Source organism: Tenebrio molitor, chromosome 8 (genome assembly GCF_963966145.1).
Source record: "Tenebrio molitor chromosome 8, icTenMoli1.1, whole genome shotgun sequence".
NCBI classification, from domain to species: domain Eukaryota; kingdom Metazoa; phylum Arthropoda; class Insecta; order Coleoptera; family Tenebrionidae; genus Tenebrio; species Tenebrio molitor.
The window spans coordinates 18,404,241-18,418,979 of record NC_091053.1 but is presented as its reverse complement, the minus strand read 5'-3'; positions in this window follow the sequence as shown (position 1 = coordinate 18,418,979).

The following is a 14,739-nucleotide window of genomic DNA, read 5'->3' as shown; positions in this document are numbered from 1 at the left end:
AACTCAAAATCTTAAAAATTGAAATTTGTTATGATATCTGTCTCATGTTGCCTAAATAAATTTTCAAATTTTGGTAGAACCATGCACTGCTGTCAAATGTCGAAAGCAGACGCAGGTCATGTCGACTTCTTGATTCGGACTAAGCTCATCGGACTATAATAAAAAAATGGACTATATCTGTGGCGGTCGTGAAAAAGTAGGTAAGTCGAAAATGTTAATTTTTCAGGGCAACGATTCAAAATTCCACATCATTCCTAAAATCCTGTAATTAAATAGAAACTTATTTCTACCTGCATTTGCTTTCAATATAAGTACAGAACCATTGCCATCTCGAACTCCAGGCCTTAAGCCAGACAGCGTGTGACGTCACGAGGAAGGCCAAACGTCAAAATTTGACATTTGTTTACATTTTCAGAAAGTATCAAATACGGTGTTTTAATCATTCTTATGAAAATTGTGAGATAAGCAAAAGCTTGGTGGCAAGTGTATATAAATAATAGTTTCAGTTGATACCAGGGTATTTACTGTTCATAGGACGTCGCAAGAGACGTTGAAACCTGGGAAGTATTTTTATACCCTATCAACATTTTCGTGATTACAAGTCGTTGTAAGGGCAATTTAGTTGAAACTATATTTGCTACACATATAATTAAGACGTAAGCATTAGAATGCAAAGTCCATGCGACATTTTATAGCCGAGGCCATCTATCGGCTTGTGGTAGGTGCAAAATTTCAGAGCCTGCTGTGATTTTTACCTCCTTCCCTAAATTCCATTCTATTTTATTATTCGTTTTAATTACAACACAAATAAAATACTCCCATTATTTTAGGTGTTTCTTTTATTTGTTTTATTTTCAACTTTTTTTACACATTGCTAAAGCTTGATTATAAACTTCATTTTTATATGAAACCACCCTTCTTGTACAATTCACCAATGACAAACAGGTGATTCCCCGTGCTTCTCTATCGTCGCCCCGGGGTCAACTCGTCAACTCTGTGTGTGTCCACACGTGCGCATAGGAGGTGTGTACGTGAACCGCCTCCTAGGACTCAGTGCTGGCAACTGCGCTTCGTAACAAGGCGCCAATTTCGAATTTGCCAAAGAACGTCTAACAATAATAACCTTAGATGTCTTAAAATGGTCTTTATCTTTCGGAAACATAAATATGGAGATATTAATTATTTTATTGATGATACTTACGTGTTCGGCAATTTTTAATTCTGGACTATCCATTTCGAAACCATGAAATTCGTTGATGTCGTAACCAACGTGCAGCATTATCGAGATTTCATCAAAAATTAAAGTAGGTACACAATTTGTCCCAATTCCTTAGTTTTGAAACAGAATTTTTAAAATTTTGAAAATTTTGTATACCATGAGGAATTTGTGAACTGGGTATGGCTTCCTTCGTAAACTTATTATTTGCTAAAAACTTCTTATGTACTTTTTAAGTACAAACAACTAAAGTTCAAACAACAAACCGTGCGAGGATCCAACATGAGTATTGCCCGTCTGCTTCAACATTTCATTGAAACGTTGAACGTACTTAGAAGGATTTGGAAATCTATGCCGCGTTGGATCTAAACGATAACAGATCTTAACACTGCAGACTCTCATCTTTATTTGTGAATTCAAAACTTTTTAACATAAAATGTCAAAAGTGACAAAATTGAAAACATTTGTTTTATTTAAATTCCGACTATACGCCCTCTGGTGGCTTGTAGTAGGTGCGCAAAAACATTTGCACAAAATTTGTAATGTGCTTTGCATTCTATAGTATTTTTATTTTATCTATGGACGTAAGAGGCATTTGTTGTGATTTGGTGTTATTTAAATGATACACAAAGTAAAAATTACGCAAAAACAATAAATACACAAACTTAACCTTACTTGTAAATGACAATTTTCACGTTATTAATGGCCGCGAGTCAAATCTCATTGGGTCAAATTTCCACCAACTTCTGTTATTAAATTCATTTATTTATTTTTATCATTTGTTGGTACCAAACACCACCATACACCATTATTTGTTAAATAAGATTTAAGTGAAGTGTGCTCAATCGTTTTAATTCCATTTTCGAAAAACCTTCCGAAGGTACGGCCTTTCGTTAGAACCTAATTAAACAAAATAAAAAAATAAAACACAACGTAGGACCCATAAATATTTCTTTTCTCATTATTTTTGTTTCGTATTTTTCTGCAAAAATTTCATCCGAGGGAATGCGGCAACCAACAATACACCAAATGAGGGAGGAAAGTTTCATCGAGGAAAAATCAAGGAAGTAGAAACGTTTCAGTACTTATTAGTTTTCAAACAAATACGTATAGCAAAATTTAATCTGCAAACAGAGGAATGAAAAAGTTGAGAAACGACGTAAGAAACAAAAAGGAGACATTACAAAAATTAATAGAAAACTAGAGGTCGCCCAGTGGTCGAAATTCGACCGTTTTCATTAAATTTTTAAGTTTGAACGTTACTGAGATTTTTTTTAAATCAAAGAGTGTACCTCTATAATTATCGCATATAATTTTTTTGAATTTTGTTATATTACGTCATTATGCACTAATTTTCGAGTTATTTGAAAAATACGAACGATAGGAAAAATGAGGTATAGTTTAGCTATGCCATATTTAAAAACAATAACGCGTTTTTTGACAATTCCTTATGTTTTTTATTGCTACTAGAGGTCGCCCAGCGGTCGAAATTCCATGACCAACTTCATTAAACTATGTTATGGCCATTCCAAATGTCGAAAAAAAGTAAACCAATTGACAAGTCGATGATGGACATAGACAACACAGTTTTTGACAATGAAATGGCATATAACATAACCTGATATTTAATTTTTTAAATGTGTGGTTATTCTAAATTTCACTAGATATCGCCACTTCATCTCCATCACATGACCAACTTCATTAAACTATGTTAACGAATTTCTTTTCTAGTACCACAAATTTCCCGAAGAACCTCAAACCATTTAGCTCTAACTCCACTGTCGCTGGGAAATTCAAATAAAGGTTTTTCAGAATTGCCACAAATAATGCATTTAATGAGCATTTTCAGAGTTTTTTGATTGACAAAATTTCAAATTTGACGGCAATTTTACCTTGATGTCTAACAAACAGACGGCACCACTTCATCACTATCCCCATAGACAACACAGTAAACCTATAGAACGCAAACTCCTATGCATTTTCCCCATTTTTTTTTGGAAACGCACCCACCACAAGCCGTCAGGGGACGCTGCTGTTTTATAAAAATAAAAATCGCGGAAACTTATGCCAAAATTTAAAAAATTATATTTTGACATATCAAGTCATAAGTAATAAATTTACTATTGTGCGACTTTGCACCCTGCAAAGGAATTATAAACTATGTGGAACTCGCCATAGATTTCCAAATCCAATTAAATATCCTGGGCGTTTTATGGAATGGATTAAAAAGACGGGTAACAAGCAGTTATCAACTTTGGAGCCTATGAAAGTGTAGATATAACAGCTACACTGTGTGTGGACTTCATTTTACCAGCAAAGACTTCGACACGAACGAATATGGCCGTACCCTCGATACAACTTCCCTCCTTTTCCAGTCCAGACTTACTTCCAGTAATAGTAAAAAAATATGGATAATTATATTTTAACTGAAAACTATTTTTTATAGAATTTTCATCCGATCTACTGATCTACGATATTTCTACTGAAGACGCTATAAGTAAATTGTGTAAATCCTGTTTTATGTAGTAATGAAGATATAAATTCTTATGGAAGTTTCAAAAAGAAAAGCTGAGCATATTTAAAATTATAAAAAGGCAGAATGTTAATCCAAAATTCGGGCTGCAACTAGGGGCTGCAGTGTACCGAAAACGTTACATGCAAAATTCGATGTCAAAATAAAGAGCAAAATTTTGAAGGTGAGGAACCCATAAATCTCTGTTTGTCGCAATTGAGGAAAAGAAATACCAAACCAAAATTTATAAAAATGCAATGGAAATGTATCGAAAAAAAATGAAAATAAAAACTTCAAAATAAATGTAGTCTTTTAATTTCATAAATAAATTATTTGAAAATTAAAATAAATAAAAAAAGCCAGGATATCCAGCTGGCTGTGTCTTATTTTGCACCTACCACAAGCCAGTAGATGGCGTCGGGACACAAAAAACTATGGGAGTTTGCGTTCTATAGGTTTACTGTGTTGTCTATGACTATCCCAAGGTTGGTAGAACTGACTAATTTGTATAATAGGTTGCCTCGTTGAAAATGCGGGGCGGGGGGAAAAGTAACTCGTGACGTAAAATCAACCCAGAAATTTTGGGTGTTCGAATAGAACCCAAGGTTTATAAGCTCCGTGGAGTTTATTGGGTGGCTTTTTGGGCTTTATTCTAGCGAGGGAACACCTAATGCATGATCGACAGACTCTGTCGTAAAAGTTTAGTACACTGTGACGTCACGAGTAACTTTTGCGGGGGGAAAAAATTCAGACTATTGCTTTAAATGGCAACGAGGCAACCTATTATACAAATTAGTCAGTTCTACCAACCTTGCACTATCCCATGGCCAACTTCATCTAGCTTCCGCTGCGCTCCATACGGCCGTCCCATTATGCCAATTTTCATTGTTGAAATTGATTCTACTAACCTCAAAAAATCGTTTGGTAACTAGCCCCAACTAGCGGAGAAAAATGTTAATAACAATGATTGACGTTTCCTTCAAAAGTGTCATGAAGTTTCAAAAAGATATGAAAATCAAACGAAAATATGTAATAGTCTTGTAAAACTGGAAAATATATAACTCGTATCCCACCTCCACCCGGCGGCACGGCAATTTTGCCGGAGTACATACAAAATTACGGATAATACTATCAAGTAATAGTGCAGTGCTTATCAACATAATTACCGGCGTCTCGCCTCCACATTTTGACTTTTTTGTGTTTTATGTTCTGTATCAATGTTAAGGAATTTCCTCACGATGTGACATGAGTATAATAATATACCTTTTTGAATTTCAACCACCAATGTGTTCTCTAAGTCCAAAATTTTTAAATTTTTAAAAAGAGATTGCGGTACTATTCCTGTTGCTGAAATTATAAATGGTAAAATCGAAATTTTTTCTAAACACCAAAGATTTCTCATAGCAACGGATAGTTCTAAATATTTATTAATTTTTGTATTATATGTCTGTGTTATATTGTGTGAATTTGGAACAGCTATATCTAAAAGATATGCTTGCTTTTGTTGTTTATTTAAAATAATAATGTCTGGTCTGTTATGCTGAATGTGAATGTCAGTTAAAACTGTGCGATCAAAATATAATTTGTAATTGTCATTTTCTAAACAACTTTCTGGTTTATAAATGTAATGTGGTTGTGCATCCTTTAATAAATTGAATTTAACTGCTAAATTCATGTGTATAATTTTTGCGAATATATCATGACGTTTTTTATATTCGCTTTGAGCCAAAACGGTGCAAGAAGAAATGATGTGTTCAATGGTTTCCCCTTCAGTTCCGCAAATCCTACATTTATCGATGATCGATTGTAAACCGCATATGTGTTTTTTATAATTTCTTGTATTTATAACACGATCTTGTATTGCAAATATAAAACCCTCAGTCTCAGGATGAATATTTGATTTTTTAAGCCATGCATGAGAAGCTTGAATATTAATTTCTGGCTGTTCTAGCTCTTTAAAATATCTCCCATGTAAAGACTTTTGTTTTATATTTGCTATAGTGTCAGGTATATTTGGCTCAACAATATCTGAAATTACATTATCACTTAAATTTAAAGGTGTGTAACCTTTATCCGCTGAAACCAAAGCATTAAAAAAAGTGTTATCACGAGCTCTATTGAGAAAATAATTTTTTAGTGAAGCAATTTGATTGTGTTGTAGAATTTCTAGATTTGAAAAACCCCTACCACCATTTTCGCGTGGTAAATTAAATCTTTCAATAGCAGATTTGGGGTGATGTTTACAAAATTTTGTAAAGAGAACTCTAGTTTGAATATTTATATTCTGTAAATTAGTTTTGGACCATTTTATAACACCAAAAGAATAGGTCAACAATGGAACAGCATATGTATTAACTGCTTTAATTAAGTTATTACCGTTTAATTTTGATTTTAAAATAGATTTAATTCTTAAATAAAATTGTTTTTCTAAATTTTCTTTTATAATTGAATGTTGAATATGATTTGATTGATTAATACCTAAATATTTATAAAATTCTCCTTTATTTAAATTTTTAATGATTTCTCCTTCTTTAGTTATATATTCTAAATTTTCGTAATGACCACGACATATTGATTGCGTTTTACACTTATCAATACCAAAACTCATGCCAATATCATTTGAGAAATTTTCAGTTATTGTTAGTAAAGATAAAATGTGATTCTTTTTAGATGCATAAAGTTTTATGTCATCCATATAAAGAAGGTGATTTAATTTGGATAGTGTGGTATTATTAACTCTAATATTGAAACCATATCCAGTGCTATTTAATAGATTTGTCAAAGGATTGATGGCTAGACAAAACCATAAAGGACTTAAAGAATCTCCTTGATAAATTCCCCGTTTAATTTGAATAGGCTCGGATTTTAATTTAGTATTGTTTATTGATAAATTTAAAGTAGTTTTCCAAAATGTCATAACATGGGATAAAAAGTTAATCAAATCCAAATTAATTTTATAAATTTTAAGAATTTTAATTAACCATGAATGTGGTACTGAATCATAGGCTTTTTTGTAGTCTATGAATGCGGTACAAATATTTCTATTATTTTTTCTAGCTTGTTCCATTATTACCGTATCTATTATGAGTTGTTCTTTACAACCAAAACACTCCTTAACACAACCTTTTTGTTCTTCATTAAGTATATTTAATTTTTGACAATGGTCGTAAATTACTACTTTAATGCAAGATGTCATAATTTTATAAATTGTAGGCAGACATGTGATTGGCCTATATTTTGATGGATTTTTAGTATCGGAATCTTTTGGTTTCAGATATGTTATACCATGGGCCAAAAACTCTGGAAATGTGTTAGGTTCCCTAATAAATCCGTTAAAGTGATCAAGTAAGCATTTATGAATACAAGTAAATTTTTTTAACCAAAAGTTATGAATTTGGTCACCTCCAGGGGATTTCCAATTATGTGAACTATTAATATTTTTAACTAAAATTTCAAGGCTAATTTGAATATGATGTGGATTATTACAATCTGGTATCTCATTTTCTAAATTAGGAATCCATTCTGCCTGATTATTAAATTGAACTTCATTTGACCATATGTTTGACCAGAATTCTTTAATTTCATTTATATTTGGTAGACCATTATTATTTTGAGTTTTATTATCTGCTAAATTTTTGTAAAACAACTTCTCATTATTTCTAAATAGTTTATTTTCAAATTTCCGTTGTTTATTATTTTTATATCTTTTTAATCGTTTAGAATAAATATTCAATTTTTGTAATAATAGTTATTTATTATACAAGACGATAAAATTTTATTTTATTTTCGAGAGCGGTTTAAGCCTCGAGGCGTAAGCCGAGAGGCTAATACGCTCGAGAAGATAATGGTGAATTTTATCGTCGTGTACAATACAAAATTTTATTCCATCCTCCATTACTTCGATTGAATTACTGAATTATTTTGATTATGACAATTATAAACGTCAAAAAAATTCAACAATCAAAAAAACGTCAAAAACAGAAAAACAACAATGGATGTTAAACATTAGAAACTCAAAGCGGGGGCTGTTGGCATGGGAGTCGGTTACCGAGATAATTTGTTTATCAACAAAGTTAAAAGCAGTTTCGTGAAAGCGTCGTGAAAGTGTTTCATTTTTGAGGAAATAATGGCCCAATCTTTCCTTAATGAAGATGAATTGTATGTTCCTGAAGATATTATTAAAGAAGCCAGATCTGTTATTGAAAATTTATTGCCGCGAAAATCTGTATCGTTGTATGAAAAAGAATACAATATTTTCTGTGCCTGGAGGAAAAGCAGAAACATAAAAGGTGTATCAGAAGAAGTCCTGCTATCGTACTTCGCAGAAAAGGTAAAAAAGTATAAGGCTTCAACATTGTGGAGTTGTTATTCAAAGTTGAAGAGTACCTTACTGATCAAGGAACAAGTAGACATATCAAAGTAAGAAGAATGATTATTTTGAATATTATAATTAAAACGTTTATTTTTTTAGAGACGGTGGCTGGAAATCGAATTCGGTTGTAGAAGGCTACATTGATGAATCAGTTGAAAATAAGAAGGAAATTTGTAACAGAATTTTGATGGGAACAAGCAGCACAAAGAATTGTCAAGGATTTTCAAACGAATTACCTGGTTGCAGTGGCGCTAACCTCATCAAAAGTGAGGATGTCGTTAACTTCATCAAAAGCAAAGATGTCGTTAACGAGAATACTGTCAAATGTGGTGGAAAAGTGTTTAAAAAGTGCACATTTAATTTTTATTAACAATGTTATTTCCGGTTATTTCAATTCAGACGTTTGTAATTTTGATTAAAAAAGAATAAAGAAACTTGTGAAAATGTAATTATTTTATTTTTCTAGACGATAAAACTTCATTTTACCATGAAGAAAACAGTAGATAAAATACCATTTTATCGTTTAGGATGGAATAAAGTGTCTTTAATTTCTATTAGTGTTTCATTATATTCATTATATTTTAAACAATGTATTCTGTTTTTATTTAAAATCGATTTAATACAGTTATTTAGATGATTAGAATTTATACCTTTTAAATATTGAGTTATTCTACCTAAATCTCGTCTGATATTGTTAATGCGTTTATTTAGTCTTCGTTCCCATTTTGGTAATTCTTTAGCTTTTATATTATTTGTCTGGTTAATAATAAAAAATTATTAACTAGTAGGAGAGAAATTCTACTTCTGGGTTCAGTGCGTGACCCAATAATGACGCCTTCTAAGACTAGTAGTAAAAAAACAATATTTTATTTAAAAAGTAGAAATTACGTCAAAACGGGTGGAAATAGGCATACACAATGTTAATAGAAGTGGCTTTAAAATTAAATTTTACATTTATATCTAGTGTCAGAAATGGTAGTTGCCATTTAAAAAAATGAAGTTTTTGACATTTTTTGATTATCATTTTGAAAAATTGCAGCATGCGTATGAAACATTAAAAAAATGTCACTAATGGCGCAAAAGATCGACCAAATCTTTAGAAATTCAATTTAAAAAAATCAATTATTTATTTGCGAAAAAGATGACATTAGGTCAAAAATGATAACAGATAAGTGGGACAAAAGGACGTTCTAAACTCAAAATTCAACGTAGAATCCAAATATGAAATCAAAAAGGGGCCCCCTTTCCATAAAATCAAAAAACAAAGATGGCGTCGATTTCCGGTATTTCCGGAAGTGCTGTCACTTTGAAAAAAATATCAAAGTTGCCAATATTTGTTCAAAAGTACCTGATTAATATTCTATTGTACTTCCCTTTTGAACAAAAATTGGAAAAATAAAACTTTTATTTTTTCGAGATAAAGCTGTTTTTTTAAGAAATGTCTTTTCATTTACATTTTAATATTTTACATAATCATCCTCACCATATTTCAAAATGAATGTCAACCATTTATATTTTTTATTTGAAGAAAACATGATGAAAAGTTTGAACCTTCAGACCCATATACCTATCTTTGTAAAGACCTCCCCTATATTTTTTTTTATTTTTTTGAGATTTCTTAGATTTTTCCCTACAAGACCCCCGACTTGGAATACGTTAATTTTGCGACACCCTGTATATCGGGTGTTCATTTAAATTTCCGGTCAAAGTTGGCGTTCAAGAGTTCGATTGTGGACGCACTGCGGATTACGGATCATGGATCAGCTATTTAAATCTTACGTTTTTACACGAGTGGTGCGTTCACAATCGACTGTTCAACGCTAACTTTGAGGATGGATTTAAATAAACGCACGAGCAGCATTACAGTCGTTAGTTGAGGGTCATTTCTCCCTTTTGCACAGTTTTCAAAATTATTTTTTTAAACCTAAACTTGCAATTTAAGAAATAGCTTTATGCGGCCACTTCTTTTATAGTAAATTAATAAATAAATTTGTTTCACAGTCTAGGACTGGTTTACAAATCTATGAGGGGCATGATGACCAACTCAATAGACCGGGACCAATGGCTTAACGAGATAGAATAAAGCTTTTTTTTAAATTTCTCCCTGGGTCGGAATCGAACCCGCGACCCTCGCGTGCCTGAGCCGAGTTTAATAAGACGCTTTATTATCACATGAGTGTGTGTGAGTGTGATAATACGTCTTATTAAACGAGTCAGTGTAATATACGACAGTGATTTACATCTAGTTACCTTTGCATTACCCTTCTAAAAATACGAAATGCCGCTCTACAAAAAAAAGAAAGCCTAACCTCAAAATATATATCCAAATTCCAAATGTGATTTATTGCGAAGGGATGATATGAATGCAAAGTTGAGATTGAAATTAAAAAGGTGCTAACAAAAGCAAATCACAGCTAGTGTTGAAAGTGGCCACCAACGTTTGTTAATTCAATTTTGTAAATTGTAACAATTGTCAATTCGATTGATGACATTTATTGACAGAACTAATAGTTCGGCACTTCAAAAAAAAAGTAGAGCGGTACAGGAAAATTTACATGAGCAAAAATTCCAAAGGTAACTAGATGTAAATCATTTTATTCCACACTGTATTTTATACTAATCCCTGAAATTTCGGCTGCTCAAGCTTTCATAGTAGACTAGGGACTTTCGCGTAGGTTGGCAACAGACATTTTTCACAAAAATGTATGGTTATATTTACTAAATTTACCTCGTAGCTTCATTCGTTGCCTTGACGCCTGACGTCAAACAGCTGATGTTGCCAATATAACAAAAGCTAAAAGTTACCAAAGATAGTTTAATAATATGATTCATTATTAAACTGTTTTCGATATAATAGTGAGCCCATTTGTAACGCAAAGTAAGTAGATAATAGTATATTATGTTATGAGGAGCAAAAATGAAGTTTTATGTGCTGCGGCTGGTAAATTGGCTGCCGAACGCAGTGAGTTTATTAGAACGATAGTTAGGCGATGCCGCAATTTTGCCTCTAAACATTTTAAAACTGGCGCCAAATGACGGTGAATGTAAGTATCTAATTACCCACTGAGCGTCTACCTTACTCTCCCCAAAATTTTGTTGTTTTTGGCTTTGGTTATCTTAAATTGAATGAATTCTTCAGAGAACACTTCAACGAATTTCGGAACTATATTTGACAGGAAAAGATAACCACGCTGATTGCGTTTAATTTAAATAATTCTGTTCAGAAGGACAGTTCTATTTGGACCTTATTGGAAACACGCGTCGTCATTCTGGTGAATGAGGATCAATTTTTCTCTTTAAGTACGAAGATGTGAAGAGAGACCTGAGCAAAGTTATTAGAGGAGTGTCAAGATTTTTGGATCTACTTTTCAGTGGTGAGCAAGTCGCTGTGTTGAGTCACCATCTCAGTTTCGAATCAATGAGGAAAAATCCAGCGGTCACTTAAGAAGATTGATCCGAAATTTGCTTCTGGCGAAGGTAAATTTATGAGGACAGAGATTGTTGATGATCATAAAACCATCATGCTGACGGAGAAGAGAAATAATGTAATAAACATGTGTTATCCATTTTTGTTAAATACAGTTCTCCCATTCAAATCTTGTAGTTTTCTGTAATTGGTTTCGAGTAATTACTTGTGACAATGACAAATAAGAAAGTGTCCCCATAGGAAATAAGCTATAGGATTTAAATCAGGTGGTGTTGAAGGCCATTCAATTGTGTCGCTTCTGCCATTCTATTAACCAGGAAATGGAGTGACGAAAAATTGTCCAGTAACAGCAGCATGATGTGGAGGAGCTCCATATTATTGAAAATGTCTTTAGTCTTTATAACTATTTACATTTTGAATATTTAATAACCTCATGTTATGTAAACAGTAACACAATTATGGAATTGTTGTAAACATAATTTAAAGTGCTTTGAGATAAAATCTCACCAGATTACACCTGTTTGTATCTTACTGTCAAAGTGTAAAATCAGTTAATCCGCGAAATCTCACAGATATTAATAATTTGGTAATGTTTTCATCATCTTTAATCACTTCAATCATCTTTGTGATATTTATATCAAAAGATATCATTAAAAAAAAAGATATCTACATCGATGCGATTTAATAATTAATTAGGTACTCGTGACAGTGACAAATGAGACTGTTTGTAAATAGAATATTTGGGTTCTTAATGCTAAGAAATTATAGATATTTAACGCTATTTCTCAATTAGCAAGTTCGTTTCTGATCAAGTTGTTAAAAACCAGATCAGGCAATCCTGATATCTAAACGTAAACAAAATTAAAATGACAAAACCAAGTTTATTTATTATTATTGTTGTAAGTTACAGTTCCACCTATTCAAATGTTCAATAAGCAAGTTTAATTTTTTATAAGAAAAATTTTTTCTTTAGTTTCAATCTTCTGCAGCAGGTGCAATTGTTTCAGCAGACATTCTATTTAGAATGCAGTATTTACTGCACAATAACTTCTACATCCAACACTACACTCCTAAAAACCAACGGGGATTACCTATAAATAAAAAAAAAGTGTGTCGTAAAAACGCACGATAGAAGTGAAACTTTTATATTACAGGGAAACATTGTAATTATTCATCAATCACTTTTAAATAGCATATTCACAACAAAATTGTATATTTTTATGAAGAAAATAAATTATAAACAACGATAACACTAAACAATATCGAAATGCGTAACTCATTGTTCATTTTTAAGCCTCCAAATTAAAAGAGAGGATATTATTGATAAATGCCGTGAGTGTGACAAAGACAGAAGTATACACAATTTTAAGGGATGTTTGTATCGTGTCAAACAGATTAACTTACATTTAAGTGAGATGGAAATATTGGCGCAACCGTTGTGCGAGACACTGCTCCCACTCGACCCGACAGTGTTTACCCCCACCACTTTTCGTCACACAAAAAGGTTGCCGATCAGAAATTCAAAACCCTCCCATAAAAAGTTTCACTTCAATAACCTCTTTTCCCTGTTCATTGCGTTTGTTGCAACCCTAGTATCTTGCCCGAAGGCTCACTCATGTCTCTCATCGGACACCATTTCCTTGATTTTGTTGTCACCCTCTAGGTGCGCTATCTGCGTCCCCGTTTTGTTCTGCCAGAAGGCACCACAAGGAAATCTTGTATCAAAAAATTGTCTAGCACCAGCAAGATAATATAGAGAAGCTCCATATTGCTGAAAGTGAGGATAACCTTCGTTACGGTTTTGATCATTTTATATTCTTTGAGTTGTCATGCAGAGCGAAGTATTTATCATTGTACCGATGCTAATGATTTACATTTAGAACATTTTATAACCTCATGTTATCTAGACAGTATAAAAATTATGGTATTGTTGAAAACAGAATGTAAATTGCGTTAAAATAAAATTTCACTAGGTGACAGTTCCTAAATACATTGGGCCGTATGATTTCCCATTCGTTAAGCCTTTCATTAGCTAAATAATTAATTAGACAAAGTGAGAGTATATGCCAAGCACTATGTTAGACAGAGGCAAAACAATTTAACGACGTTCTTTAACTTTCATCATACGGTCCATTGTTTCTATCTTACTGTCAACATGTAAAATCAGTTAATCCGCGAAATGACTAGGTAATCTGCAGAATGTCCACATTAGGCATTTCGCAGATTGGTTGACATGTTTTAGTTAGACAGTTTGCTAAATGTTGCCGAGCTCAGACAGTCTGGAAACTGACAAGATGCCATCTTCACTGTGATTCCTGTCTTTCTAGCTACCACCTACTTTGTTTTTAACCCATTGGAAATAATCGTAATAAAAATATATATCAACTGCATCGATCATATCAAAAGATATCATATCATATTTATTATGGATTATTCACATTTATTTTGAACTCAAACGGCTCATTATCGCTATCAGGTTTATTTCTACCGAAATATGCATTGATCGAATCTCATAAAGTGATATGTAAGATTTTGTACGTCACTCGGGAGAAAAGTAGTATTACAGTGTCGATGTGGTTACCAATATCTACGCCTCGAGTGTAATTCTTTTACTCTCTTTATAGGTAAATAACTACATAACTCTTACCGATTAATAATTTTATATACAGGGTGTTTTCGAAGTTGAGGCGTTCCTTGTAACACGAGGTACTATACATTATTCTTAAGAATTGTTGCCTAAATCTTCCTAGCAAAATGTTTGTATTAACGGAGATAATTGATCGTAAATTTTTATTGTTTTCTAAAATTTTGAGTCCGGTCCTGTCTATTTCTCCGCTGTACTAGATTAATAACTGACGTAGCCCAGGATGGTGTCTTTCTGGAAATCGCTCTGCGTACTCTCTGGATGCCGCAGCTGCATTCTGATAACGTGATAACATTGCCCATACATTAGCAACATATCTGTGAGCTCATTATTTTCGTAATGATAAAGCCATTCCGACTAATTAGATGACAACTCTGACTTATTGTACCTATCTTCATTGCCGTACATTCTTTACTGAGGTGATTTGGCTAAAACTCTTTAGAACAACGCATACTACCACATGTTAAAAGGAACGCCTCAACTTTGAAAACACCCTGTATGATACATAATGAACAAATTGTAATTCTTTAGTTGAACAATTAATAAATTATTTGTATTTTAGATAGAT